This window comes from Mus caroli, unplaced genomic scaffold (assembly GCF_978045245.1).
Source record: "Mus caroli unplaced genomic scaffold, Mus_caroli_1 scaffold_2, whole genome shotgun sequence".
In the NCBI taxonomy this organism is placed as follows: Eukaryota; Metazoa; Chordata; class Mammalia; order Rodentia; family Muridae; genus Mus; species Mus caroli.
Genome location: NW_028227257.1, coordinates 47,301,474 through 47,328,534, shown reverse-complemented (window position 1 = coordinate 47,328,534; position 27,061 = coordinate 47,301,474). Strand labels below are relative to the sequence as shown.

Sequence of the window (27,061 nt, the reverse complement as noted above, 5' to 3'; positions counted from 1 at the left end):
CTGAGATCCTTTGCCTTTTTTATTCATATTTTCTAATTTTTCTTCCCTACCTTCAGACTTAGCCAAATATATTTACCACAACCTACCTTAAATAACTAAATGACGACAGTAAATTACTTTTAAAATACATATATATGCACAGACACATATATTTCAAGATAGTTACTAAGTCTAAACACTAAGAACACATACTGCGATACATTTTTATATAATTACTCAAATAATTATCAAAAAAAAAAAAAAAAACCATTGTGCAGGAATGTCCGGGCTCTAAAAGAATACCAATCACACTTTTATTCAGCATCATGCCCCCTTAATTTAGTATACCAGCTACATTTCATTTTATTTATGAATAGGGATGATAGAATCTAGTGGGCAGAGGCCAATGGCATTGCTAACATCATATGGTGACTGAGGAGTCCTCCATAAATAATTGGTCTGAGGTTCAAAAACCTGATCTATAACACCTAGAGAAGGCTGGTAAGTAATGCTTAATATCTACAAACTATGGATCCACTGTCACATTTACATCAATTAGAAGATGTAATACTGAAATGTTATTTTATAAATGTGTAAAATGCTGAATGTTGGTTTATAAATGTACAGTATCATATTTACATGTATGTAAAACAAGATTAATAATGTCATATAATGTTTTATTTGGACAAACAGTATCATATATGGCAACTCTACCGTTTTTGGTTAAAAAACTCCAAGACTGTACAAGAAAAAAAAAAAAAAAACTTGTTCATGAGCAAAATAATTTATTTATAAGATACCTTATTTGATTTTGTGTCTAAGAGTAAGCAAGATCTATTCATGTGTATACATCCTGTGGTTGTTCTAGATTTGTTAAAAAAAATCTCTTATATAAAAGTTATAGATTATCTGAATATTCAATAGTTCTTTTAGAATAGCTGACAAAACCCTGAGCATTAAAGCACTTTCTAATGAGTAAAATGGTTCATTGAGATACTGCAACCTTCCATTTAACAGATCCAAATTATAACAAGAAAGTCCTAAATGTAACAAAAAAAGCTTTAAAGTTACTGAATGAAGTTAAATTTTGTTTTGTTTCTTGAGACAGAGTTTCTCTTTGTAGCCCTGGCTGAATCTATAGACCAAGCTAGTCTCAAACTCAGAGATCTGCCTGCGTTGGCCTCTGAGATTAGAGGTGCCCACCACTACTATCCAGCACACTGAAATAATTTTAAGAGACAGACTAAACCCATAACTCAGCAACCCGACTGAATAACCAACTTCAATTTCTCTTTGTGTTTTAAGAGAGAAAAGGGGAAAGGGAGGGAGGACCAGAGGCAACTTGCAGGAGTTGGTTCTCTCCTCCCATGAATGGTCCTGGGATCAAACAGGCTCTCAGCAGTGAGGCTGTCCCTCAGGCCTCTCAGCAAGCTTCCGTTTCTGGTGAGTCTAACCAGCCTATCAACCTTACACTATAATCTGAACTTTCACCCAGTGTTTACAGTTCTAAACTAAGGGCAAGCTCATCTACAAGACTTCAGAATTGGTATTCAGCTAACTACTTGTTGGCTATAACCAATTCAATCAATGTAAGTGAAGTCACATGTAATTATTTCCATATACTCACACCAACAGTGAGTACAAATTTAGCTCTAAACATCTACTTCATTAGACAACCAGGAACAGTCTGGATATTTAATAAAAGAGAAAACAGCCAAGTTTTCTATCTCTACAGTTGCGAGATGTCGCTCTGACAACTCAGCAGTAACAGCTGCAGCGGGTGCACTTCACAGAGACAAACACATGGAAACACAGAACAGTCCAAGAGACAAGTCCACTTGAATTGTCAAAAGTCAGCAATCTAGTTCAATTCTCACCCCTCAAAAACTGTAGCGCCGTACTGAGCAAAACCTGGGAAGGCGCTGTGCTGGCAGCTCACTTGACCATGGACAGAGGCCAAAATTTTGGTGCAGGACAGCTTCAGCACCCAACCGCTGCCAAAACAGCAGTGACAGTGTTTTAGAAAGTATGAGTTCTACTGAGGATCTCAAAGTTTACATCTACCTTTATTCTTCTGCTAAACAAACAAAAATATCCCAACTTGGATGAAGGAGGTCTTTCAGATACACATAAAAGGTAAGAGTAAAAGATGCTAGTAACTGCACACCCAGCTGAGACAGATAACCAGCTCACCTACCGCCTCACTACGGAGTTTGTTGTTTTGTCTTTGGTAATTCCTTTCCCAATGCAACTTCCAATCTGTACTACCTAAAGATATATACTACACAGCATTTTCAGGTAAATTTGAGCTGCTTATTTAACTTAATTTGCTTACTTATTTTTGAGGCTGGCTTTGAATTCACAGATCTGTCTGTTTTCACCTCTTAAGTGCCTGGTTTTTTGTTTTTGTTTAAAAAAAAAAAAAAAAAAAGGTGTGCATTGCTGCCAGTGTCTGGCCCATTTAAAGTCTGTTAGAAGACTCGAGGAGTTTTTAAATGTCACCCACCATAGCTTACTGACATCAAAACTTTTCACATTTCCTCCTGACAAAAAAAGTTTATTCTTTTTTGCTGAATGTTTTCAACCATGGACCTAGCTAGTTTCAGACCTAGCTGGTTTATCAGCTTGGGAAACATACTGGAGATTTAAGCTAACCCCAAAGGGACAGGAACATTTAGCTTACAGCTGAACTGAAGGTGGGTATTTTTAACTAAAGCACATATTTCTGGCCAAAAAGAACATCTGTGTTTTCCTTTAAAACTTTTCAAAGGAAAAAAAAAAAGCTGTTTCTAATTCTCCTCGATTCTAGCAGATTCTCAGAATATCCTATTATTAAGAAGCAGGTTAAGTGACCACACTGATGTCTGCCCGTGTTAGTGGGGGGGATCACTATGGCCCCATTTCTCAGACCTCCATATACTTTCAGCTAATATTTTAATCAAACATATGCAGACAAGAATGGGTTTTTCTTTAAGCAAGGGCATTAGCCTTTGGACAGTCCTTAAGCCAAATTAACATTTTCATCATCTTTAGACATGCAGTGGGCTTTTTTCCAAATGCTTTTCATTTCGTGTTAATATCATTTTCATATGCATTTATTACACGTTTTTATTATATACACATAGTTGACTCACCCACCAACTTTTTATACACACCAAATATTATTCAGTTTTCTTGTGTTTACCAGTTCTCCGGGTGCAAATTTCCTGCATCTCTCTTTGCAGATTTAAATTTTGTTTAGAACACTGATTTCCCCTAGTATGTAAGCCACTGCATGGGGTTTACCAGTTTTACTTTGTGCTGTTTGTTTCTAGAACATTGAGCAATTTGGGAGAGAGGGGAGGCTGACAGCTTGTATTTATTCTTTTCCTTATTGTGTTAGAAATGTAACAGGCAGCAGCTTGAAGGGCACAGTTAAGTGGGCAGGAGACCCAGAGCGGCAGGGGACAGAAGTATAAGAGGGGACACTAGACCCAACCATGCTTGCTGCTTGCAGAGTCAGAGAATCCCTAGAAACCGGCAAACTCCAGGCTTCCAAGCCCTCGGGCTTCTGGTCGAACCCCGCAGATGAAGCAGCACGGGGCAGCCACTGCCTCCAAGCCGGCGACGCCAAGGGGACCGCAGCCCTAAAACGTCACCGAGGGCACGGACTAGGAGCTGCACAAAGCCCGGGTTCCCCCCGCCCGGCTGTACTGTCACCCGGAGTTTCTTTCGCGAGCACTAATTTCTAGGCACTTTGGGGAAAGAAGCAGCTGTCAAAACCGCGCGAGTCACCAGTGCCGGCGCGAGGTGACTGAGGGGGCGCGGAGGAAGGGAGGCACGGAGGGCTTGGGCTCCAGCTCCGCCGTTTTCTTTGTTCCCCTATTCTCCGCCCGGGATTTCCGTGGCTGTCCTGGGTCACGCTGCTCAGTGGGATCGCAGCCGCGCGTGGCAGCCGGGGTTCCAGCCGCACCGCGGCTCCGGAACACCAGGCCGCCCGCCCCTCCGCGTGAGCGCCCGCCCGCCCGCCCCGCCGGCCCCCCTCACCTGCCGCTCCGGGCCGCGCCGAGAGCCTGGGCCGCCGCCGACGGAGCCGAGCGTCAGCGCCTCGCCAGCGCTCCCTTAGGTGGCCGGAGGAAGCAAGGAGCCCAGTTACAGCCGCCTCTCAAACCGGTTTCAGCTGCCCTAGACTAAACTGCCAGCCCACCCCGCGGGGCGGGGTCGAAGGGCGGCGGGGCGGGGCCTGACGTCACGCCCGGTCCGGTCCTGGCCAATCGGCGGCCGCGCGCCGGGGGGCGGGCTGCGTGTTCCTGGAAGGGCTGCCCAGAGACCTGAGGTGGCCCGACAGCCTTAGCCTGTCTGGCTGGGGTCAGCTGAGGTACTGAAGGTCAAGGTGGTGCGCCTGTAATCCCAGTGTTGGGGAGGTTGAGCCAGGCAAGTAGACCTCGAGTTCGAGGCCAGCCAGGGCTATAAAGTGAGATCCTGTCTCAAAAAAGAAAGCTGAGGGAGCCTGATGTTTTCTGGAAACTGCATTCCTTAGGAAACAATCACAGACTAAATCCTTAAAGCTAAAACAAGGGGCTCAGAACAGCTCAGTGGATAAAGGCATTGATCAAATTTGAAGATCTGAGTTCACCCACTGGAATCTACATGGTGAGAGAGACCAGACTCCTGTTGACTTCTAGAAGCCTGCTGTCACAAACCCCAAATAAATAAAATAAGTCAATAAATAAAACCAAACTAGAGTTGTTCTTTGCTTTCTACAACTACCTTTCCTCTTTCTCCTCTTCCTCCCCTCTCTCCTCTTCCTCTTCCTCCTCTTCTATCTCTGTGTTTTCCTCCAACCCTAAATCAGCCCAAGATCAACCACTAGGTAACTTCTAACACAACATTATGTAATCGGGTTTCACTTCAATTGAGATAGTGAGCATCAAGCAGAATCACCTTTTCCTATTGAAGGTCCACTGCTCTACATCTGCTAATTGCTTGGTGTGACTTCATTTCTCAGCTGTTAGTCATACTTAAGTGGTGTTTTTCAAGAGTCTACTTCCTTTGAATGTTTTTAGTATATCTCATCATTTAGTCAAACTACCATTTGTGCAATATTTATGGTTCAGGATGGTAGATCTAACTCATGCCCCTCCCTAAATCTTCTTAAAATATCAAAAGATCTGCACCTGATACAGGTCTGTAATCCCAGAATCTCTGAGGTTAAATCAAGGTTGGAGGCTTGCCTGCCTGCCTGCATAATGGTACTAGACCAGTAACAGCTTACATTACAAGACATTGTCTCAAAACAACAATAAAAGTATGGTTGACCCAACGTATCCTTGAGTTCCACATTGGCAGATTCAAGCAATCACAGACGAGAAATGGGGGAAAAATGTATTAGTATTAACATATAAACGAGGGGGAGAGGGATTTAAAAATAAAGGCATATGCTGGGTGGGAAAGATAGCTCAGTAGTTAAGAGTGCTTATTCTTGCAGAAGACCTGGAATTGGTTCCCAGCATCCACATGGCAGCTCACAACCTTCCATAATTTCAGTGTAGGGACTCCAATGTCCTGTTCTGTCCCCCAAGAGCACCAATCCCATATGTGGTGAATACATACATACACATACATACATACATACATACATACCACACATACATACAAAATAAACTTAAAATAACCTGTAAAGTAAGGAGTATGCATTGCTTATATGAAGATAGTATATTAATCATATAAGAAACCTGAACATTTTGGAATCCTAGTTGAGCTCTGTAACCAACCCCCTACAGATTCTGGGCGATAACTTGAATCCACATTTGAAGGATGGCCTACGGCCAGAAACAGAGGTTTCTACAAGTTAACTAGCTAGTAACAAGAGATGATTTACAAAGAACCCTGAATCCATGAAAGTCGAAAAGGGAAGTGTTTTCTGTGCATGCCTAGAAACTCTGAGAGCAACTCCTCTATCAGTCGTGGGGCTGGTTCTGCCACCACAAGCTCCTAAAGGAGGGCTGGGCAAGCCATGTGTCCCCTCCTCTGGTTCCTGCTCTGTACGTGGGATGTTATGGTTCCTCGAACATATCGTTAATGAGGTTAATCTGAGAACTAACTTTATTATTACCAGAAGGGCACTGAGTATTTTAAACTTCACAGAAACCCTTAGCGTGTGCCATCTCACTGGATTCTGAGACGTATTCTTGGTTGTCTGGGAGAAGCACACGATCTCACTTTCTAAGTTTTTAAATGTGTTCATGGGAAAGGTTCCCAGTCTAAGAGCTCAACCTAGATGTGTGTTCTGCCTGTTACTGCCTGTGACATTATGAATATAAATCTTCAGCAAAAGACTTGTTACTACTAATGGACTTTGACAGAGAATTCCAGGGAGCCCACTTACTTTCTGAATTTTAAATTTCCAAGAGGTAAAGTTAGGCTGTTTGATGCTAAAACTGCTCCAGTTTCGGTTTACTGAAATTAGTTTTATTTGATTCAATGTCTCATATGCGGTTTAACACAATTACATAACAGGTGGTGCTTTTTAGGAAGCAACCCACTGGTTATTGCTCCCACCATTGCATATTGCTTTGTGGGCACAATGTTGCTGGATTTAATATTACAAGTCTGTACTTTTGTTACAAATAATGTTTCTTTCGAGGGGGGTGTAGCTTTTTTTTCTCCCTTGGTAGTTGTAGCTATTATCAGCTTTGTTTCCTGCACATTTTTTTCCCCTAGAAGTATTATGGCTTAGATGAAAGGCAGATACATATCTTCTGTCCCACATTCTACTTTAGCTTCACCATGAGCATCTTTATCATTCTCAGTGATATCAGTTGTGTAGTTTGTATACCTTGTGGTAGCCCAGAGAGTCCTAAGTCATAGCCTGGACTCTGTCATGCACGATGTAGATCACAGCCTCCTGAACTTCCACTTATGACCTCTCTCTACTTGAACGCTTTACAAGGCCTTGAGTATATCGCTCTAGAAAAAAACGGTGAGCAGGTTCTGCCAAGGTGTAGGGAGGTGAGGAGTCCTGCTGCATACTCCCACTAACCACGGAGCCATCTGCCCATGACTTTCCTCTAGGAAGGTCTGTATCCCCTTAAACTGTGAGCCACAATAAGTCCCTCCTTCCTAAATAAAATAAGATAATAGATATACAAATCAAATATTTATCAAAGTAACACTTTGGTATTCATATAGTTTTACTACTTATTCAAGACAAATGAAAATTTATTTTTACATAGATTTAATCTCGAGCTGAGTATACTTTAATGCTTTTAATCCCAGAACTCCAGAGGCAGGAGGATCTTTGTAAGTTTGAAGCCAGCCTGGCCTGCATAGAAAATTACAGGATAGTCAGGACTGTATTTAAAAAAACAAACCCAAAGAATTCAATCTTGGCCAGGCCTGATAGCACAATCCTAGCTACTTGGGAGGTTGAGGCAGGAGGATGACAAGTTTAAGGCCTGCCAGGACCAGCTTGAGCGAGTCCTTGTCTCTAAAGACTTCAGGAGACCCAGCTTAGTGGTGGAGTGCTTTCCTGACACATGCAAAAGCTTTAGGTTCAAATCCCAGTACCACAAATAAATAGCTAAAGGGAGGCTTGGCTGATTATGAAACTATGGGATATAGAGTACCTCAACATTTCTCTGAGTTTATTGATATTTTCATTTTATAATTGCCAATCTGAGAATATTTTTCTTTGCATGTATATATGTGTGCTGTGTGTGATATGTGTGTGTGGGGGGGAGTGTATCATAGCACATGTGTTAAGGTCTCTCTGCTACTAAACTGTGTACTCCAGGCTAGCTGACCATAAACTTCTCTGCTATTTTTCTTTTGCCTCCTGCCTCTCCTTAGGAGTACTAGGAATACAGATGCTGACTACCCATCTGGCTTTAACAAAACAAAGATAAAACATGAATACTGGAGATCACATCAGGGTTGCCAGGCTTGTGCAAGACCATGGACCTACCAGCCCCAGTCCCAATATGGTTAGATTGGTGGGACACTCCTGTAAGCCCAGGTCATTGCCAGAGATCAGAAATTCAAGGCCATTACTGGCTACAAAGGTGTTCAAGGCCAATACAGGTTATAGGAGATCTTGTCTCAGAAAGAAAAAAAAAAAAGTGTTAACCAATAGTGTTTGCTTCACATGCATAAGACCCTGGCTTCAACTCCCAGATCTTTTGGGGGAAATAGTTCTTAAATGATTCAACGGTTGACTAGCTATCTTTTTTTTTTTTTTAATTGAAAATACTGATACTTCCCACAAAATGAGCTACTGTTTTCAGGATATATCCTGCCTGTGAACAAAAGAACTCTTAAGAGTGCTGTTACCATGCACTGGGTTTAAATGCCCAGTTGCCAACTGCAGCCTGGCAGCCAGCCAAAGCGAGCTGGGACTGGACTCGGGGAGGCAGGACTTCTTGGCAGACATGGTGCATTAATTATGTGCATGCTTTTGATGAGAAGATTAGAGGCCTTGTTTCTGCACTCTGTCTACTCCTGACTTGCAGATTCACACCCCTCCTTTATTATTTTACCTATAAAACATAGATGGGAGTGAGAGACGACAGGGCAGGTGTTTATCTGTCGTGTCTGCAGCTGGGCTCTCCTAGAGTCAGTCTGCCAGAGCAGGACCCAGGGCATGGACCATCATACCCAGTATCATGTCTGGTACATAGCAGCTATAAACACACGTACAGAGAACAGTAAAAAGCTCAGAAGTGGTGTGTGTCAATTCGGGCTGTCATTATTTTATTTTTTATTATTAAAGTTAAAATAATGGTGACTTGATCTACTGTCTGTCTTTCTTCCCTCTTTTCTTTCTTTCTTTCTTTCTTTCTTTCTTTCTTTCTTTCTTTCTTTTTTTCTTTCTTTCTTTCTTTTTTTCTTTGTTAGTCCCTTGAGACAGGGTCTCACTAGGAACCTTGACTAACCCAGAACTTGCAATGTAGCAGACTGGACTGGAACTCATGGTGAGTCACTTGCCTCTCTCCCATCAGTGCTGAGATTAAAGGCTTGCTCTGGTCCATTCTCAGATTTGATCAGAAATAGTGGCACACATCTGTAATCCTAGCACTTGAGAGGTAGTGGCCAAGAATAAGAAATTCAAGGCCATTCTTGGTTATGAAGGTGTTTGAGGCCAATGCAGGTTATAGGAGATCTTGCCTCAGGAAAAAAATTAAAATGTGTGTGTGTGTGTGTGTGTGTGTATCTGTAAATGCATGGCTCCACTTAACACAGACCTCCACTGTGCTGTGCAACTTGCCAACTGCCCTAATGTATTTCCTGCTTGACCTCTCCAGTCTAAGCTTGGCTTCTAAGCTACAGAAACAAATTCCTGCTTGTCCTTGTACTGCAGAATTAAAGGGAACCGCACCCTTTAGACTGCATGAGCACATCTATGCTGTTCCTTTTTGCATTTTCCTGCTGCAGACAACACAGTGGGGATTATCCAAGCCTTTTAGGATTTATCAATGTTACTAATCAATTCACGTGACTATATATAAAAATATGATGTAAAAAATAGTTCAAATACTGTCCTAAAGAAAAGGAAAAGAGCCAGGCCCAAAAATGTAGGTATTGGAGGCTGTGGGAGAAGGATTGGAAGTTCAAGGCCTGACTGCTTACAATGAATTTTAAGCTAGTGGGAGACCTCAGTGTAGAGTGCAAAGGCTCAAAGTTCCACAGCCAGAACTGGTGGCGTGGAGGAGGGAGTCCCAGAGCCATTGAGAGCAATGATGGAATTCTAAGGCCCTCTTTGCTGCTCCAGATGTAGCTACAGGGCTTTTTTAAACTCAGAAAAAGGACCAGTGTGATGGCTCACACCTTTAATCTCTTCACTTGGGAGGCAGAGGCAGATAGATCCCTTGTGAGTGGGAGCCCAGTCTGATGGTTCCAGGAGAGCCGGGACCACGTAGAAAACCCCCTTTGTGTCAAAAACAAAAATCAGAATACATAGTTTAATTCCTCGAATACAAAGATTATATTTATGACTTGTGTTTAGAAGGTGATAGTGTGTATAGTGTGTCTATATTCAGCAACCAAAATCAGAACTGGAAACTGAGCAAGGCATGGTGACACATGCTTGTAATCTCAGGGTGGAAGCAGGAGAATTAACATAAACTCAAGGCCAGCCAGGACTGCAAAATTACATATTCTCTCTCAAAAACAACAAAAAACAAAAACAAACAAACAAACAAAAAAACGAAAAAGAAAAACCTCGGCATGATGGTACACACCTTTAATCCTAGCACTCCGGAAGCAGGTTCATCTGTGAGTACAAGGGTTCAAGGCCAGCTACACTACTTATCAAGTTCCTTGCCAGTCAAGGCCACACAGTGAGAGGGTTTTCAAAAAGCCAAGCAACTCAGACTCTCAACAGCCTAAGGCTCAGCCAAGTCCAGCCCCCTCCAGGGCTTTGCCTTCCACCTCTCGTTTAAAATCAGACTGGAGCATTTCCTCCATGCTCCGTGGGCAAAGGACTTGTCCACCCTAAATGGTACTGTGCCTCTGTGGTTTCAGAAGGCTGGCCCACTGCTTGCATCCCGTAATTTCCTTTTTTACATCCCTGATATAATCTGATGCTGAGGAGGGAGAGGAGGAAGTGAATATTTATCCTTTATTCCTGCTGCTCACACCCTGCAGGAGAAGTCCCATGGTCCTTTCTGGGTCCTCTAGGGAGCACCCTACAACAGTCTGGACTTAGAAGTACATCTATACTTCCTATTTTATTATGAATTTAACTCATTTTTCTCCCCTGTTCCCTACTCACAGAAAATAGATACCACCGTGTCCCTATGTGTCCCAACACGGTTATTAAATGCCCAGAGCCTTGGCTGCATTTGCTTTATGTTTTGTTTTGTTTTGTTTTTTAATTTTCAATGTTTGGCTTTTTGAAACTGGATCTCTGTTGGCCTGAACTTGCTGTGTAACCTAGCCTGGCTTCAAAAGCCTCATGGTAATCCTAACTCTGCTCCAAGTGTTAGGATTTCCTGTGTGCTTCTCTGTCTCTCAGAACAGCCGCACACTGGGCATCTTGTGGACCTCATTCATCCTCCCAAGCACCCTGGAGACAGTGTTAGCGCTCCACTCAGCAAGGAAGAACGAGGTAGATACTTAGCTGACTCTGCTTGGGTGCCTTGCTTTAGACACATTGCTCATTCTCTTCAGATTTCTTTTTGTTCTACAAAACCAAGATAGTATCTGCCTTATCAAATGTAAAATCAAAAAGGAATGCCGAGTGTGAAGGAGTTCCTGCATAAAGTCCCGAGTCTGGGGAGGGGGGGTGTTTATTTACAAGTGTTAAATACAATTATAAAACACTCCTGAGCAATGGTTTTCTGGGGGTAACTTAGGTGCTGACTGGATTCACTTCCTCCAACTTTAAGTTCACTCTCTCAGCTTGAGTTCATTCTCTCAGCACTGGCCTCCATATGGGTGAGGACCCAGGAAATACTACAGATTAGGGCCTTTCTTTCTGAAGAGCCTGTTGTTCAATATTTACGGGTTACCACACTTCCTAGACTGAGGGACTGCATAAAATTCAATTTTTGTCCTTTTGAGTTATGCACTGATTCATAACTTGGCTCTGCATGTTATAAGGCCTGTTTTCCTAGCTTTAATACAAAGTAATCCCAAGCATGGAAAAAACAGCCCCGAAAAAGGATTCTCACTTTACAGCTGTTTCAGTCTGATTAGGAAAACACAATTTACTATAGACAATATATCTGGATTTGATTCAAACTTTAAAACATCCACATTGCACAGGAGGCAAAAATCTCTGTACTGCCTATTGCTGTCCCAAAGGGCCCAGACTGACAGTTTTTACCATGACTGTGTCATGCTATCCCTTAGAGTGGCTGTTTATTAGCCAGGCAATATTTCTTCTATAGGACCATGTTTTGTAAGAATGGTTGATATAGAGAAATAAGATATTTTACTAGAACAAAGCAGTGTTAGCCAACATCTCAGCTCTTGACATCCAACCCCTTCAACGTCTATTTTCTTGGTGAAGTTCAACCCAACAGGGGCCAAATGGTAAAAACCCTACTCCAGCAACACATGCTTCAATTCTCCAGCCCCATTCACTGTCAACCCCCAGTGCTTGGAGCCTATAACCTTCAATGGTGTAGGTCTAATTGAAGCAAAAATAGACTCTGGGTTCCAACCATATAATTGTCCATGTCATCAGAAGGATCAACCATCTTCACAACTTTAACTAGGCGAACATGTCAAGACTTCTTTAACAAGTACCACATGCTCAGAGGTTTAAAAAGAAAGAAGTGAGTTCTGTCAGTTCTAATGACAGAAAGTTCAAGGTCAGCAGCAGGTGCTCCCTTGGAGGGCTCTAGGAGACCCTCTGTACCAGGCCTGAGGCATGGCTTCAAATGATGCCAGTGGTTCGGGGTACTCTTTGATTTGTAAAAAGTCACTTCAAACTCTGTCTGTCCTTTGGCAGCGTTCTTCTTGTGAATCTGTGCTTGTGATTTGTTCCCCTACTGTGTGCCTGCTTCTTCCTCTTTTATAAGGATATCAGCCATATGGAATTATGATCCACCGTAAAGGTCTAACCTTAACTTGGTTACATCTGCAAAGACCCTGTCTCCAAATAACAGCACATCCCCAGGCATGGGAGTTGGGACTCCAACAGGATGTTATTCCGCCCATAGCAGATACTACAGGGTCCTCAGTAAAAGCTGTACATTTGAAGAGGAGGCTGTAAATAACCGAGCCAAATCCACCATGAGTCAAAAGGAGACACTGATCACCGCTGGTGTGGAAAGCAGATCGTGAACAAGGCCTGAAAGTTGGAGAGTACGGTTTGCACTCCAGTGCTTCGGGAAGTCCACACCTTCTTCCATATTACAAAACCACTGGACCTGGCTGTTTCTTAGTGTGTCACTATGACCAAAACATCGACTAAAAACATCTGGAGGGAGAGAGGCTTGTCTTGATTCCTGTTTCAGAGAGTCTATGTATTAGTCGGGGTTCTCTAGAGTCACATAACTTATAGAAGGTCTCTATATATTAAGGGAAAGTATTAGAATGACTTACGGTCTACAGTCTAATGAACCCAACAATGTGCAGCCGTGGATTGGAAGCCCAAGAATCTTGGTGTTCCAGCTGGTCTTCTGTAGAAGCTGGAACCTCGAAGAAGGGCTGACAAGTAAATGCAAGCAGGAGAAGAATGCATCTTCTCCATTCTTCCAATGTCCTTATATGGGGCTCCTGCAGAAGGTGTGGCCCAGATTAAAGTGCGTACCACCACCTAGATCTGGAACTTCCTCTGCCCCAGGCTAGCCTTGAACTCAGAGATCTGCTTGCCCCTGTCTCCTGGAATTAAAGACCTGTACCACCTTGTCGGGGCTTAAGCTTTTCCTGGACACTATGCCTCAAGAGTTGGATCAAAGGCATGTGTCTTCCAGCCTCAAGATCTGGATTGTGTAGTTCATTCCAAATGTAGTCAAGTTGAAAACTGGGAATAGCTGATGGGGAAGGCATAGTGGAAGCAGAGGGTCTGAAGCAGGGCTGAGGTAGAGGACTGGTCCTCTGTCTGGGAAGCAAAGGAAGCTAGAGAAGAGCCAGAAGTCGCCATAACCTACAAAGGCCCACTCTCGGGCACCATCCAGTCTCCATTCCTAAGAAGCTTCATCAATCAAATCTTCTGTCAGAGACCTGAACCTTCAAACCACAGAGCTGTATGGGACATTTCAGACTGATATGGTTATATCAGTCTTTGACTAAAAGAATAACTCCCCAAAGTCAGTCCTCAGCCAAGGAAAAGAACTAGGATGCACAAGAGGAGTAATAAGTCTTCATGGAGACAGAATTGTTAATTCATTTGTGTCTGTTAGAGGGACATTCACATGCCATATTGAACATATGACAGCTAGAGGACAACTCTCAGGAGTGGATTTGGAGATCTGAACTCAGGTTGTCAGAATTTGGTGGCAAGCACCTTTAACCATTGAGCCATCCCACTGCTATCATGAAGATAGGTTTACAGCATAGAAACTATTCTTTATTAGGTGGCATTTATCTCTATTTTTCTGGGAGTGGGGGATGGTCCTTATTTGCTTGGAGATGAAAGACTCTGAGAGGAGCCCCTCACTCAGGCCTCAGGACAATAGCGGACACCCAAGAACTCACAATAGACCAAGCTTGATGCAAACCACATGAGGCTTTATTCGGGGAAAGCCAGAGCTCTGGGGACGACTCATATCCCACACAGGGGTAGAGGAGTCGACCTTGAGGGGAAAGAGGACCCAGTTTTTATAGGCCCTCAGGGGGGAAAGGAGAAGGGGGGAGTAGGGGATTTCCAGATCTAAACAATGTCTATTCTAAAATGATTGATTCCTCAAGAAATGGGCATGGGAGGGAAACAAGGAAAGAGTCTAATGAAGGTGAAGCACTCCGGATTGGCCCCTACTATGGTTGCTGGGGAGATTTCCCGACTCTTTCCCAGCAACCAATATCACAAACACCTGGCAGTGAGGTGCAGCAATAGGCACACACCTGGTCAGAACATTGGCGGACACACGGGTTCAAGGAGCGGCCAGAGCATTGTGCACCTCTATTTTTCAAAATCAGTGAAGCTACTTCTACTAACAATGAAATCTATTTTGCCAATTTCAGGGCTTCTGTGACCTTTTACATTCTGTCAGGATCTTTCAGAGACAGGGTCTCACTATGTGCATGTAGCCTTGGCTGCCCTTGAACCTCCTTGATCCTCTTGCTTCAGTCTCCTGAAACATGGGGAAATTACAGAACTGTGCCCCAGTGCATGGCTTATCTCTGCTTTTTAAAGAGGGTCTCACTCTGCGGCCTAGGCTGGCCTGGAACTCACTATATACCCTAGGCTAGCCTCTAAATCACAGCAATCCTTCTGCCCCTGCCTTCCAAGTCCTAGGGTTACTGACAGGAGCTACCATGCTCTGCTATCTCCACTCTTAGAAGAATAAAATGTCCATAAATAAATAAATGTCACTATGAAAGTCCAGTATGGTAATGTAGGCCATCTATTCAGGAAGTTCAGGAGGGAAAACCACAAATTCAAGGCCAGCCTGGGTCAAAGAGTAAGTTTAAGTCCAGCCTGGGGAACTTAGAAAGACCTTGTCTCAAAAATTAAAATAAAATAAAATAAAATAAAATATAAAAGGGCTGAGGATGTAGCTCAATGGCAGAGTACTGGCTTAGAGTATACAAGGCAGTAGATTCAATCCTTAGCCTCACCCCCACCCCCACACACACAATAGTGGGGGGAGGGAGAGAGAGAGAGAGAGAGAGAGAGAGAGAGAGAGAGAGAGAGCAAGAGAACTTGAAATGACGGTCAACTTGGTAACACACACCTGTCATGTCAGTATTTTACTTGTTGAGGGATGAGGATCATGAAACCAGGCCAGTCTGGCTACCTGGTAAAACATATGTTAAGAGATGAAGTGGGGGTGGGGGGAGAGAAGGGGGTGAGGCTGTTTTTAAACCCAGTGTGGTGATGCACACCTGTAATCTCTCTGCATTTGGGAATGGAGGCAGGAAGATCTGGTGCTCATACGTAGGGATTCCAGGCCAACGTAGGCAAGAGACTGTGAGGAAGAAAATAACTGGGTATGGTGATGCACACCTCTAATCCCATCACTAAGGAAGCCGAGGCAGCCAGATCTCTTTGAGTTACAAGGTAGCCTGATCTGCAAAGTGAGTTTCAGGCCAGCCAGAGCTACACAGTAAGACCCTGTTTACTACAACAACAACAGCAAAAAGGAGGTATATAAATCAACAGTGTGATGGTGTGTATTTAAGAATGTGTTCTAGAGCCAGGTGGTATTGGCACACATCTTTAATCCAAGCACTCAGGAGGCAGAGGCAGGTGGATCTCTATGAGTTCGAGGCCAGCCTGGTCTACAAGAGTGCGTTCCAGGAAAGCCAGAGCTACACAGTAAAACCTTGTCTTCAACCACCCTCCACTCTCAAAAATAGAATGGGCTTAGAAAATTAAAGCATCTGATGTGTAGCCTGTGCCCGCCTTCCTGGTATAGTTATTCCCTCCAGCCATCTCCAGCCACCAATACAGCATCACTGAAGGCTGTGCTTGAACACGCTGCAACAGTTTATCAAGTTTTTTGGGAAAGGCTATTGGCTCTGCCCCACTGGATAAGATAGAGTTCCTGCAACAGGAAGCTGGAGCCATGAGGAGAAAGCTGTGGAGCAAAAAGAGCATTTATCCTCTCATGTCAACCCTCACTGTTAGAAGGCTAATTCCAGGGGTATAAAAATCCCACCTGCTGCCTTGCCTCAGTCAAGGCAGTGAACAGAAGATTCTTCTGGACAGACAGACAGAACAGGAAGCCAGAAACATTTAAGAGGGGTTGTGTTCTGGTGACTTCCAGGGCAGGGTGACAGAGTTTACTTCCTGAAAAACATGGTTCCCTTCCCAGTAAATGGTGCTGGGAAGAGAAGCCAGGGCTAGGCAGGCAATGCTCCCAGTTCTGAAATCAGGAGAGCGGAGTCGTCAAGGGATGTCTGAACTAAGTCCTGCTAATGGGGAGTGTTGACTGCGCTGTGTTCCTGCAGCTCCAAGGTTGTGTGGTTCTGAGCCTTTCTAGAGAGCTGAAACGAGGTCACAGAGCATTTGAGTGCTGTAGTTTCTAAAACCTGCCTGGGGGTGGGGCGGGGACGGGGAGTCAAATTCCGTGGCTTGCCATCCACGGGGTGGAAGGGAGAGAGACACAAGGCTAACAAACACCTTAAACCTCTGAGACCTTCAACTTGAGGTCCTGTTTTCTGAGCCCCATCCAGCAATGGCTGATTCACCCAAGGTCTCCACAGCTGTGACATGGGGAAAAGACCAGTGAAACAGAAACCAAAGGCCAGGCTTTGGTGTGCAAGCCTCCAGTCTCTCAGCATCTGGGAGGCTGAGGCAGGAGGATTGAGAGTGAAAGAACAGCTTGGGCTAAACAGGATTCTCAACAACCGACCTGCCTAAAGCAAGGGAACGAGAACCAAAGGTGTTGAGTACAGTCCCGATATTCAATAGTCACCTTTGGGTAAATATTGTCCCAGAAAGTAAAAGTGACTTCCCAACTTTAAAGAATGGGTAGTGAAAGGAAATAAAACTTGAGACCTGTGATTCATGTCAAATAGCCCAAAGAGGAGTTTGTGAGCTTTAAAACCTGGGGCTGAGAACATAGCAGAACAGGCCAGGACATGCCCGGGCAGGCCCGTGGTTACATGTCCTGACTGGCCTGGTGCCTCCCTATCTCCCGCCCTTCTGACAGTCTGTTGATGTTTAAATGGACCAATCATGTGAAACCGCGCCAATTCCTCCCTGACCCCACCCCTTTTCTATAAAAGTTCCTAGCTTCCAAGCCTTGGGGTCGAAACCACTGTCTCCTGCGTGAGATACGTTTCAACCCGGAGCTCCGCCATTATGGCTCCACCATGTGGTCAACACCTCTGTTTCCTGCGGGAGATATGTGTCGGCCCGGAGCTCTGTCATTAAACTACCTCGTGTTCTTACATCAAGTTGGCCGTCTGTTCGTGATTCTTGGGTGCACACCGAATCGAGAATTGAGTGGGGGTTTCCCCACTAGGTTCTTTCAGTAGTAAGATAACCTAAAGCTGTAAAGGATGAATTTTAAATCTGGAATTGCTGCCCAGCAAATCTATGCAAGAGGCAAACCAGAGATTCTCTCTCTGTTGCCTTGGCTAGCCTCTAACTTGCTATGTAGACCAAAGTAGCCCAGAACTCACTGAGATCTCCCTGCCTCTGCCTCCCCAATGCTAGATTAGAGGCATTCACCATCATATCTGGTTCCATGGAGAACTTTTGAAAACAGATTGTCCAGCCAAAGAACTAAGACTCGGGGACTAGATGGGACATTACTCGGAGCTCATCGAAGCTGCAGAATTGCAAGCTGCACCTCAGCACAATCAAGTCACAATCACGTCTAACAGGAGTTGCCAGTGATGCTCCTACAAACTGAAGTTTGGTAAGCATTTCCAAGGGATGGTTGTATGGTTTGAGTATCTGGGTGTCTCAAGGCTCACAGGTTGAAATGCCAACCGGAAAGGTGATGGTGTGACTTTTGGAAAAGTATTAGCTTCTGAGGGAGGAGCCCTCACACTGGGATTAGTGCCCTCATAATAAGAGACTCTTGAGAGCTATCTAGGAACCAAGAAGCAGGCAGACCTCATCAGCCAGCCTGGTTTTGTACTTCTCTCTAGAAGAGTGAGGAGTAACAGGAGTGACTCCGTGTAGTTCACAAGCCACCTGGTCCCTTATATGTTATCACAGACACCCCAAATAGACAGGCATCAGAGTCTTCAAGGAACTAGAACTAGCCTCAGAGAGCTAGTGACAGGAACACACCACTCTGCTGTACTCTTTTTTTTTTTTTGAGACAGGGTTTCTCTATGTAGCCCTGGCTGTCCTGGAACTCACTCTGTAGACCAGGCTGACCTCAAAATGAAATCCACCTGACTCTGCCTCCCAAGTGCTGAGATTAAAGGTGTGCACCACCACTGCCCAGCTACTGCTGTACTCTTAAGTTGATGCTTTTAAAGAAATGTGGAAAATGGTCTTGCTGCTCACTTTTTTCAAAAATGAAACCACCGCTTCCCAACCCTTAGCCCGAGGACTTCCTCAAATAGAACTGGGTATCTCCCTTTTCATCTCTGTCCCACATCTGTCAAAGGGGTTCTGTCGGTACTTGGTGAGGTTACTAAATCCTTTGTGTGGCCATCTGCCTTAGCAAGTCTGTTCGAAGCCTGTTCCAGTCAACACATTCTCATAGCAAACCTTAGATGCTGTTAAAATTCCTCTTCTGGTTCTGGGAAGTCATAGCAGCTTATCACACTGGATGGCTCCGGGCTGTTGTTGTGGCTTGGGAGTGGTGACTATGCAGTTTGTCATTTTCAGCAAACATTGAGACTACTTTCACTTGACTGAGACATGGGCCACAAGACTATTTTCCAATTAGAACAGCTCCAAAGAGGTGTGTGGAAGGAGAGGGGACATCAGGGGACTATACTGGTACCCTAGCATCTTTCCCGTGTCTTCTGAAAATCAATGGCTAATTCTTAGCTGTTAGTAGTAGCACCCACCTGGCCAGGCTAGGGTTATTCAGCTCCATTCACAGGTACAACATCTCTTTGCTAGCCTCAGGTCCTTGCTGAAACCTCACTCACATTGAAGAAAAGTACCCCGTCCTTCAATACATGAAGAATAAGCTTTCTCATCATGACTTAAGATCCTAGATTAAATTATATAACACTGGAAGTTTTTACTAAGAACTAACAAGGACAGGGGTTTGATCTGATCAAGAAGGCACAGCAAAGTGACAGAATACCAGGCCTAGAGGTGCAACTCAGTGGTTAGGCACAAGGTTCCATCCATCGTACCATATAACAAAACAAACAACTACAAGACCATGGTGACCAATGGTGGTTTTTAAAGTACGCAGGACTGTTTCATGTTCAAGGAGAAAGTTAATGATAGAACCAGTTGATGTTTCTTCTTAAACGTTAACCATCTACATACTCTCTTTGAAAGCCTCTCTGGCTGGGCGTGGTGGCACACGCCTTTAATCCCAGCACTCGGGAGGCAGAGGCAGGTGGATTTCTGAGTTCGAGGCCAGCCTGGTCTACAAAGTGAGTTCCAGGACAGCCAGAGCTATACAGAGAAACCCTGTCTCGAAAAACCAAAAAAAAAAAAAAAAAAAAAAAAGAAAGAAAGCCTCTCTGGAGCACGGAGCAAAGGGCTACAACATGTTGAAAAGCCCCTATGCTTTTGGATGCTGCCATCTCAAAACTCAGAATAACTCCAGTGCCTGGGTGATTATGTTGAAGAGATACAACTATACATAAAGCAGGGTGGTTGGGAGATAAGAGGAGGAACCAATTATGATCAGTCATTATAGTGTCCCTGCAGGTCATAGTTGTGGTTATTGTCCTTTGACAAGGAATTTACTTGGGTAACATTGTTCTGGACCAGTCATTAGGAACCACACCTGTATTCTGGACTCTTGTTTTCCTTTAAGATCAACTCCAGTCTATGAGTGTAGCTAAATGGCGGTGGAATGCTTGCCTTACGTGGGGGGAGGGAGGAAGGATGAGTTCAATTCCTATTCTACAAATAAATTAGTTAGGAAGCAAACAAATAAACCCGACTTTATTAACTGCCTATTCATCACTCCCTGGGTGCTGGCGGTCTCTTCATGCCCTATGGTAAAATACAAATCACGCATAAGCTCTACTGTTCTCTTACTCTGCCCCTGACCTTGGGAAACAAAGCTAAAGAAAGTCACAGAGCCAGACAAACAACTCCATCACACACAGCAGCCCAGTAGCCTTTACAACGATTCCTAGTGTTCCTCTGATCAATTCCCTCTTTCATTTCTCAGTTTAATTTTGCTGCAGAACAAACCACTCTGAAACGTAGTGCCTTCGAACAACCATTCCATTATCCCACTCAGTGCTTCGGGCTAACCAAGCTCAGCTGGGCATTCGGGACTTCTCATCGAGCTGACAGGCTCCAACGTTGCCTGGACCACAAGTCCAAGATGGACTCTTTGCGCATGCATGAACTCTCAGCCTGGGGGGCATGGCTCAGGCAGGCAGCTCTCAATCCAACACCTCTACTTTCACCTTCCTTTCCTCATAGGCTTCCTCACAGCATGACTCACCTGGTGACTGGCTTCCCCTGGAGCAGCTATTCTAAATTTGCTACAGTAATTCGTTCAATAAAAGATTGGGTTTGCGGCTGGTAAAATGGCTCTGAATTAAAATCCCAGCAACCACATGGTGGCTCACAACCACCCGTAATGAGATCTGACGCCCTCTTCCGGTGTGTCTGAAGACAGCTACAGTGTGCTTATATATAATAATAAACAAATCTGGCCTGAGCGAGCAGGGACTGAGCGAGCAGGCCAACCTGAGAGAGCAGGAGTCCTAAATTCAATTCCCAACAACCACATGAAGGCTCACAACCATCTGTACATCTACAGTGTACTCATATACATAAAATAAATAGATAAATTTAAAAAAAGATTGGGTTTGTTTATTTGTTTGTTTGAAGTGTAGGGTGGAAAAAAGCTTTGACAAATACAAACTAAGGAATGTTTTGATTCTAATGCAGCTTTGGGACCTGCTCAAGTTCATGTCAGCATCTTCTGCCCTTTTCTACAACTCAAAACACAGGTATGTACACAATAATGATTTCCCCTTAAACCCAACATATACAGGTAGTCCAGCACTTAGGAGGTAGAGGTAGAAGGGTCAGGAGTTCAAGGCCAGCTCCAGCTCCATGAGAATCTGTTCTCAAAACCAAACAAATAAGCAAGCAAACAACAATGCTCATTATGTACGCCTTGGCTCCTTCACATCTCTTTTTCTGTTTTCTAAGGTGGACCTGTTACATACACGAGTGTGAAACAATCCTCCTTAAAATATACAAACTTCTCTGGGAGGTTATAACATTGTTTCATTAATTCAGTGTCTGTGAAGCCATCTGTATCTATGGAGGAAGCGATCTATATCTATGGAGTTTAAGAACTACTCTGGCTTAAGATCTGGAAGGAGACTACATTCAAGATGGCTGCCGGGCATGCAGCTCTGCTAGGGTTGGAAGATTCATCCCCAAGATGGATCCTGGTCCTTGGAAGGAAGCTTCAAATCTTCTTTCTGGTTACACCTCTAGGAACTAAATGATCAAGGCAGGGTAGAAACCCAAGAATGGGATTAAAAGTTTCCTACCTCTAACCCCTCCAGTAATTGGTTGTAGACCATATTATTTAAGCAATAGTTTTAAATCGAGAAACAAGGTTTGCACATCAAAAGCTGGTAAATACTAAAGCTTTTGGGTATAGGATTTAGCACTGCAATACATAGCTACAGAGCAAACCTCAACAGATTGTCTCACTTTTGGCTGTCTTCCCCAAAGAGTACAAAATCTAGAGAAAACCAGGGAAAGGCCACTGGACATGAGGCATCCCATATCATGTCCACGGTGTCCTATTAGTCACATAAGTCAGCTGTAGTCAGGGAGAAGAGAGAGCACAGGAAGAGATGGCTGAGTGACTGAGCTAGTCCAAAGGAGATAAAACACTGGGGAAGAGCATAAGGTAGGGTCATAGAGTTAGACCCAAGGGCAGTCAGTCAAGGGCAAGTGAGGATTTCTGGATCTTGAAGCCGAGCAGAACAACACTGCCAGTCTTCAGCCCCTGGCTTGGCTGCAGAAGATTAGCAAAAACAGAGAATGATGATGCCCATTCCTCCTTCCTCAGTATTCCTGCATGAGCCACAGAAGCAGCCAGCAAGCTCTTCAAAGGCCACTTTGCAATTTCTTGGCTGAGTTACAATAAGAAGAAGATCTCTCTTGAAATATTAATTGGTTTTTATGGTGATAGGAAAGATATTTTCAACCCCTAACAAGAAATCAGGGCACCAGAATGATATCCTCACACAACGAGGACATAGCCAGGAAGCTCACGTGTGCCAACATCACTGAGTGTTAACTCTGCAGAACAATCATGGCCAGGCTTCGTGCTGGGTTCAAAGGAGATGATTTTTCTAGGAAGCCCTAATTGAAAACTGAAGCAAAGCGGACTTTGTGATCAAAACAGGAAGGGAACACCAGGTTGCCAGCTGACAATGACCTTAGAGCTTTGTTCTTACACAACAAGCAGGGAAGCAGAAAGCCTTAAAATGGCTTTCATCTGAGTCTGGGCTTTTGGAAGGGTGCCCTCTCCATTCTGTCTCCACTTCCCTCTGGCTGGCTTTTCCCTGTCGCCTCAGTGACTCTGCTTTCATCACGGGCAGCAAGGACACCTATGTTGCCCAATCCCACGCATGTTTCTGCTTTTGTGTTTTCTCATCTAACCAATACCAGTCAGTCAATCACCCACTGTTTCTGGAAATGTTGTTCTCCTAGTACCAGGAACGCCCTTTCTCACTGTTTGCCGTATCCTTGGCTATCTGCTACGGTCACTCTTCAGCCTCTGAATGTTGAAGGTCTGGAGCACTTCCATCATGTCTATGCTCCTCTGTGTGATTTTATCCAGTTCATTAGCTTTGATGTCATCAGAGGCCATGTGCTGACATTTAGGTCCCTATCCCTGATCTCTCCCTGCAGCTTGAGATGACTATATCCAACCTGCCTTGTTGACATTCTCATTAGGGATTCCACAGACACCCAGAAGTACCTCCTGCTCTTGTTCCTTACCATCCAAACCTGTTGATCCACCCTAAGCCTTTCCTGTCTTGAAAAAGTACCATCTATCATGTAGATGCCCTACTTAGGTTTGTCCTCCCACCCACACCCCCTGTGTCCAATACATCCAAGGTGCTGCCTATTCTGTCTCCAAAGTCCACCACAAACATGTCCATTACTGCCTGCCTCTTTTTCTGGCCAACCTGTTTTGTTTTGTTTTGGAGATAAGGTTTCTAGAGACAGAGTTCAAGGCCAGCCTCATCATCATAGCAAGTTCCAGGCTGCTAGGGCTACATAGTAAGGATTTTTAAATTTTGACTTTCTAAAAGTTATGAACATGCATTCACTCACGTCTGTGTTCGTGAGTGCTGGTGCTTGCAGAGACCAGAGGCATTGGAATCCCTGGAGTGGAGCTACAGGCGTCTGTAAGCCACTGATGTGGTTAATGGGGGTCAATCTTGGGTCTTTCGCAAGAGCTGTTAACTACTGAGGTATCCCTCCAGCTCCAAAAATTCTAACCATCTTCTCAAACTCATTGTGTGTCACTGTCTTTGGCTTTCAACGCTAATCTTGGCCAGCCAAAGGGTCTTTGCGTACGTTTTTCCATTTTCCTAGAAACTCTCCCCATGTATTTTTCTCTTCCTTTAAGTCTTAGGTTACTACTCAGAGTAGCCTATCCTGCCCATCCTCTCTGAAATCAGTTCCTTTGTCCCTTTATGACTTGGCTCTTCTCTTTCCATCACCACAGTAAATCCCACAGTCCCAAGGCTAGCCCCCCCCCCTATTTTTTTTTTTCTACAGCTGAGCCAATTGGGTGTCTTAAGAATCTTGTTAGGGCTGACAAAAAACCAGGAAGCCTCATGCCTCTTTCCTGCATGGAAGTGTGCTGCAAGTGACTGTTTACAGCTGCACTCAGATCCTAATTTGGAAAACACATGTCAGCACATGATGCTAAAAAAGGAGGTTGCTCTTGCGATCCCTTCAGTGAAAGTTAGTTGGCTACCCAGTTCCTGTTTTGCTGTAGGTTGGGTCCTCAGCGACACAGCTGTCTTCAGCAGAGCATGGAGACAGTGGGAGAGTTTTCTCACGGTAAGCCTTGTTTCCTGTGTTTCTCACTAGAGTTGATTGTTATTCTTGTGTTCTCTTTCTCTAAGACCAGGTCCCAGGAGATGGACATTAGAAGAAGACAGGAAGATCTGAATTCAACTTAAATGCCCGTGAATGCGTGAACGAGTCTCCAGATTGCATTCTGGCGCTTTGAAATTGTAATGTTTCTGGGAAAGCAGACATTCGAGAGCCACACCAGTGCAGCTCATTTAGTCCTTGGGAAGACATTTAGGGTCCATGCAGAGGACAGTTGCTCATGGCAAGATCCTTTGTCATTTATCCTGAGAACACAACACATCTAACAATTATGCAGTGTAGCTTCCTTGGTTGCTTTTGTGTTTTGTGCCTCTCACTTGCAGCCCAGATGGGCCTAAAAGTCCAAATCCTTTTGCCTCCCTGGGGTTGGGATCACGGGCAGGTACCATCACACCTGGCATAATTATGCTCCTGAAATCACTTGGCCTAAATGTTGATCAGCAGCCAAGTATTCAGCAGAATTGAATGCATTGGCACATCTCACCTGTTTCCAGCGTTCAGAAAAGCACAGGTGACCTGAGTTGACCCGGAAGTTCTAGTTCACGGGGAGCCCCCAAAGAACCACCCTCAGTGTAAACAAAAAAATCTCACACGCATCAGTATAATCTGAAGAGCTAGAGTGCTTGCCTATGATATGCAAGGACTCAGGTTGGAGCCCCAGTGCTGAAAGACTCAGGAAATTAAGGCATGAAGTGGTGACTGGGCAGATAGCCTTAAGGAAGAAACAGCTGTTTTGAGGAACAGAGCTGTGTCAGCAGAGTGTTTTCACACAAATAAACTGACTTTTGCATTGAGAACGTGAATCAACAGATACCACAAGGTCAAAGTTCCCAGGCTTCCAGAATTGAGGAATTCTGGAAGGAAGCTGTTTATAGTCATTTCTCTAAGGAAGAAATTGGAGAGTTGAGATATGTGCTTTCTCCTGCCATCTTCATGGCCTTCATGTCCTGCTTCAGGACTCAGTGGGAAATTCAAAAGGTACACTGTGACATCAAAAGGAACATTGGTACCATTGTCAGTTGTTAAGAGTTTGTGTTGCTGAGGCTTAACCCTAGGCCTCAGCAAATGCTCTCCCACTGAGCTATACATCCTCAGCCTGAACTATTTAAAGTTCTTTCCCTTCCCTTCTCTTCCCTTCCCTTCCCTTCCCTTCCCTTCCCTTCCCTTCCCTTCCCTTCCCTTCCCTTCCCTTCCCTTCCCTTCCCTTCCCTTCCCTTCCCTTCCCTTCCCTTCCCTTCCCTTCCCTTCCTCCCTCACTTCCCCTTCCCACCCCCCCCCCCCCCGTTGTTGTTGGACAGGGTCTCACTATGTAGCCCTCACAGGTCTAGAACTTAAACTGTAGATCAGGCTAACCTCAAACTCACAATCTGCCTGCTTCTGCCTGTGCAGTGCTGGAATTAAAGGTGTGTGCCACTATACCTAGTCAGCCTTTAATTTAAAAATTCACCATAAAGGCCAGATTGCTGGGTATGAGATTTTCCTAGCTAACCAGACTATATCTGTCAAGACTGTTCCCCCCGCCACTTTGTGAGAGGAATTATTTTTATAGAAGACAGGAGTTTCTGATTACTACCTGTCCCCCACCCCCAACCTTCCCAATTCCTCCTCTTTATCTTTTTGGTTTTATGGGACAAGGTCTGCAGACCATGCTGCCCATAAACCCATGACATCCTCCTGTCTTGGCTTCCTGAGTGACCACAGACATGTGGTACTCCATGGCTCTTGTCCCACTTAGTTTTTCTGCGGGACATTACATCAGACCCATCTCTAATACGGAGCATCTGGTAAACTTCTGAAAGAAGTTACAAAATGCCATGAGACCCAAGCACAGCACTGCTTTTGTTATGCAACAGTGGAAGCTTGCCACACTCCATGCTTGGTGAGTCAGCCACATTGGCCAATCCTGAGCTCCTGCCCTCTTTACTGGTGTCCTGTAGGACCGGGCCTGCTCCAAGCGCTTCCACTGTTGGAAAAGTAAGGCAAGACATACAAGGTCAATAAATGCTCCAGAGCTGGGAGACCTTAGAGGGCTCTGCTGCTGCTCACAAGTGCCTTCCTCGGTCTTCCTCCCCATCCACTCCCCACCTTTCTTTTTGACAGAATCAGGGCTATTTAAAAATATATTAATATAGATTTTAAGCCCGAGAGAAAGATATTCAGGAAGAAAGTAAAACACACACAAGAGTGTGGGTGTAGGCTCTTCAAAAGGCTTCTCTAATACATTAAACACACACACACACATCACTGACTAGTCTTTGATTCTGGAGATAATAAACAGATTAGAAGTTTCCTACTTTGGGGGCTGGAGAGATTGCTCAGTGGTTAAGAGCACTGGCTGCTCTTTCAGAGCTCCTGAGTTCAATTCCCAGCACCCATGTGGCAGCTCACAACTGTAACTCTAGTTCTAGGGGATCTAACCCCCTCCTCTGGTCTCCAGGGGACCAGGGACATATGTGGTTCACAGATATACATACAGGTAAAACACTCATACATATAAAATAAGATATATTTTAAAATTATTATTATTATTATTATTATTATTTGTTTGCTTTTCGAGACAGGGTTTCTCTGTATAGCCCTGGTTTCTCCTGGAGCTCACTTTGTAGATCAGGCTGACCTCGAACTCAGAGATCCGCCTGCCTCTGCCTCTAGAGTGCTGGGATTAAAGGTGTGCACCACCACGCCCAGCTCAGATAATTTTTTTTTAAAAGTATTTTTACCTTAAAAGAGTTTTCCTACATTTTAAAATGACCTAAT

The 27,061-nt window shown here is 44.4% G+C and overlaps 1 protein-coding gene and 1 long non-coding RNA gene across 4 annotated transcripts in view; one reads left to right on the top strand and one right to left on the bottom strand.

Moving 5' to 3' along the window:
- Gpcpd1 (glycerophosphocholine phosphodiesterase 1) overlaps window positions 1–4,193 on the bottom strand; it is a 48,292-nt gene extending 44,099 nt beyond the window's left edge. For 2 of the 3 annotated variants that reach the window (XM_085833957.1, XM_085833955.1), the window contains exon 1: window positions 4,006–4,193. The gene's annotated coding sequence lies outside the window, so the exon portion shown is untranslated. The remainder of the gene's footprint in view (window positions 1–4,005) is intronic. The other variant, XM_085833959.1, reaches the window with a different exon arrangement.
- Window positions 1,963–25,155, top strand: LOC147005809 (uncharacterized). The gene is made up of 4 exons (XR_015046161.1): window positions 1,963–2,115; window positions 17,738–17,942; window positions 21,089–21,150; window positions 24,316–25,155. It is a non-coding gene; the product is annotated as an uncharacterized LOC147005809 (long non-coding RNA).
- Window positions 25,156–27,061: the final 1,906 nt, after the last annotated feature.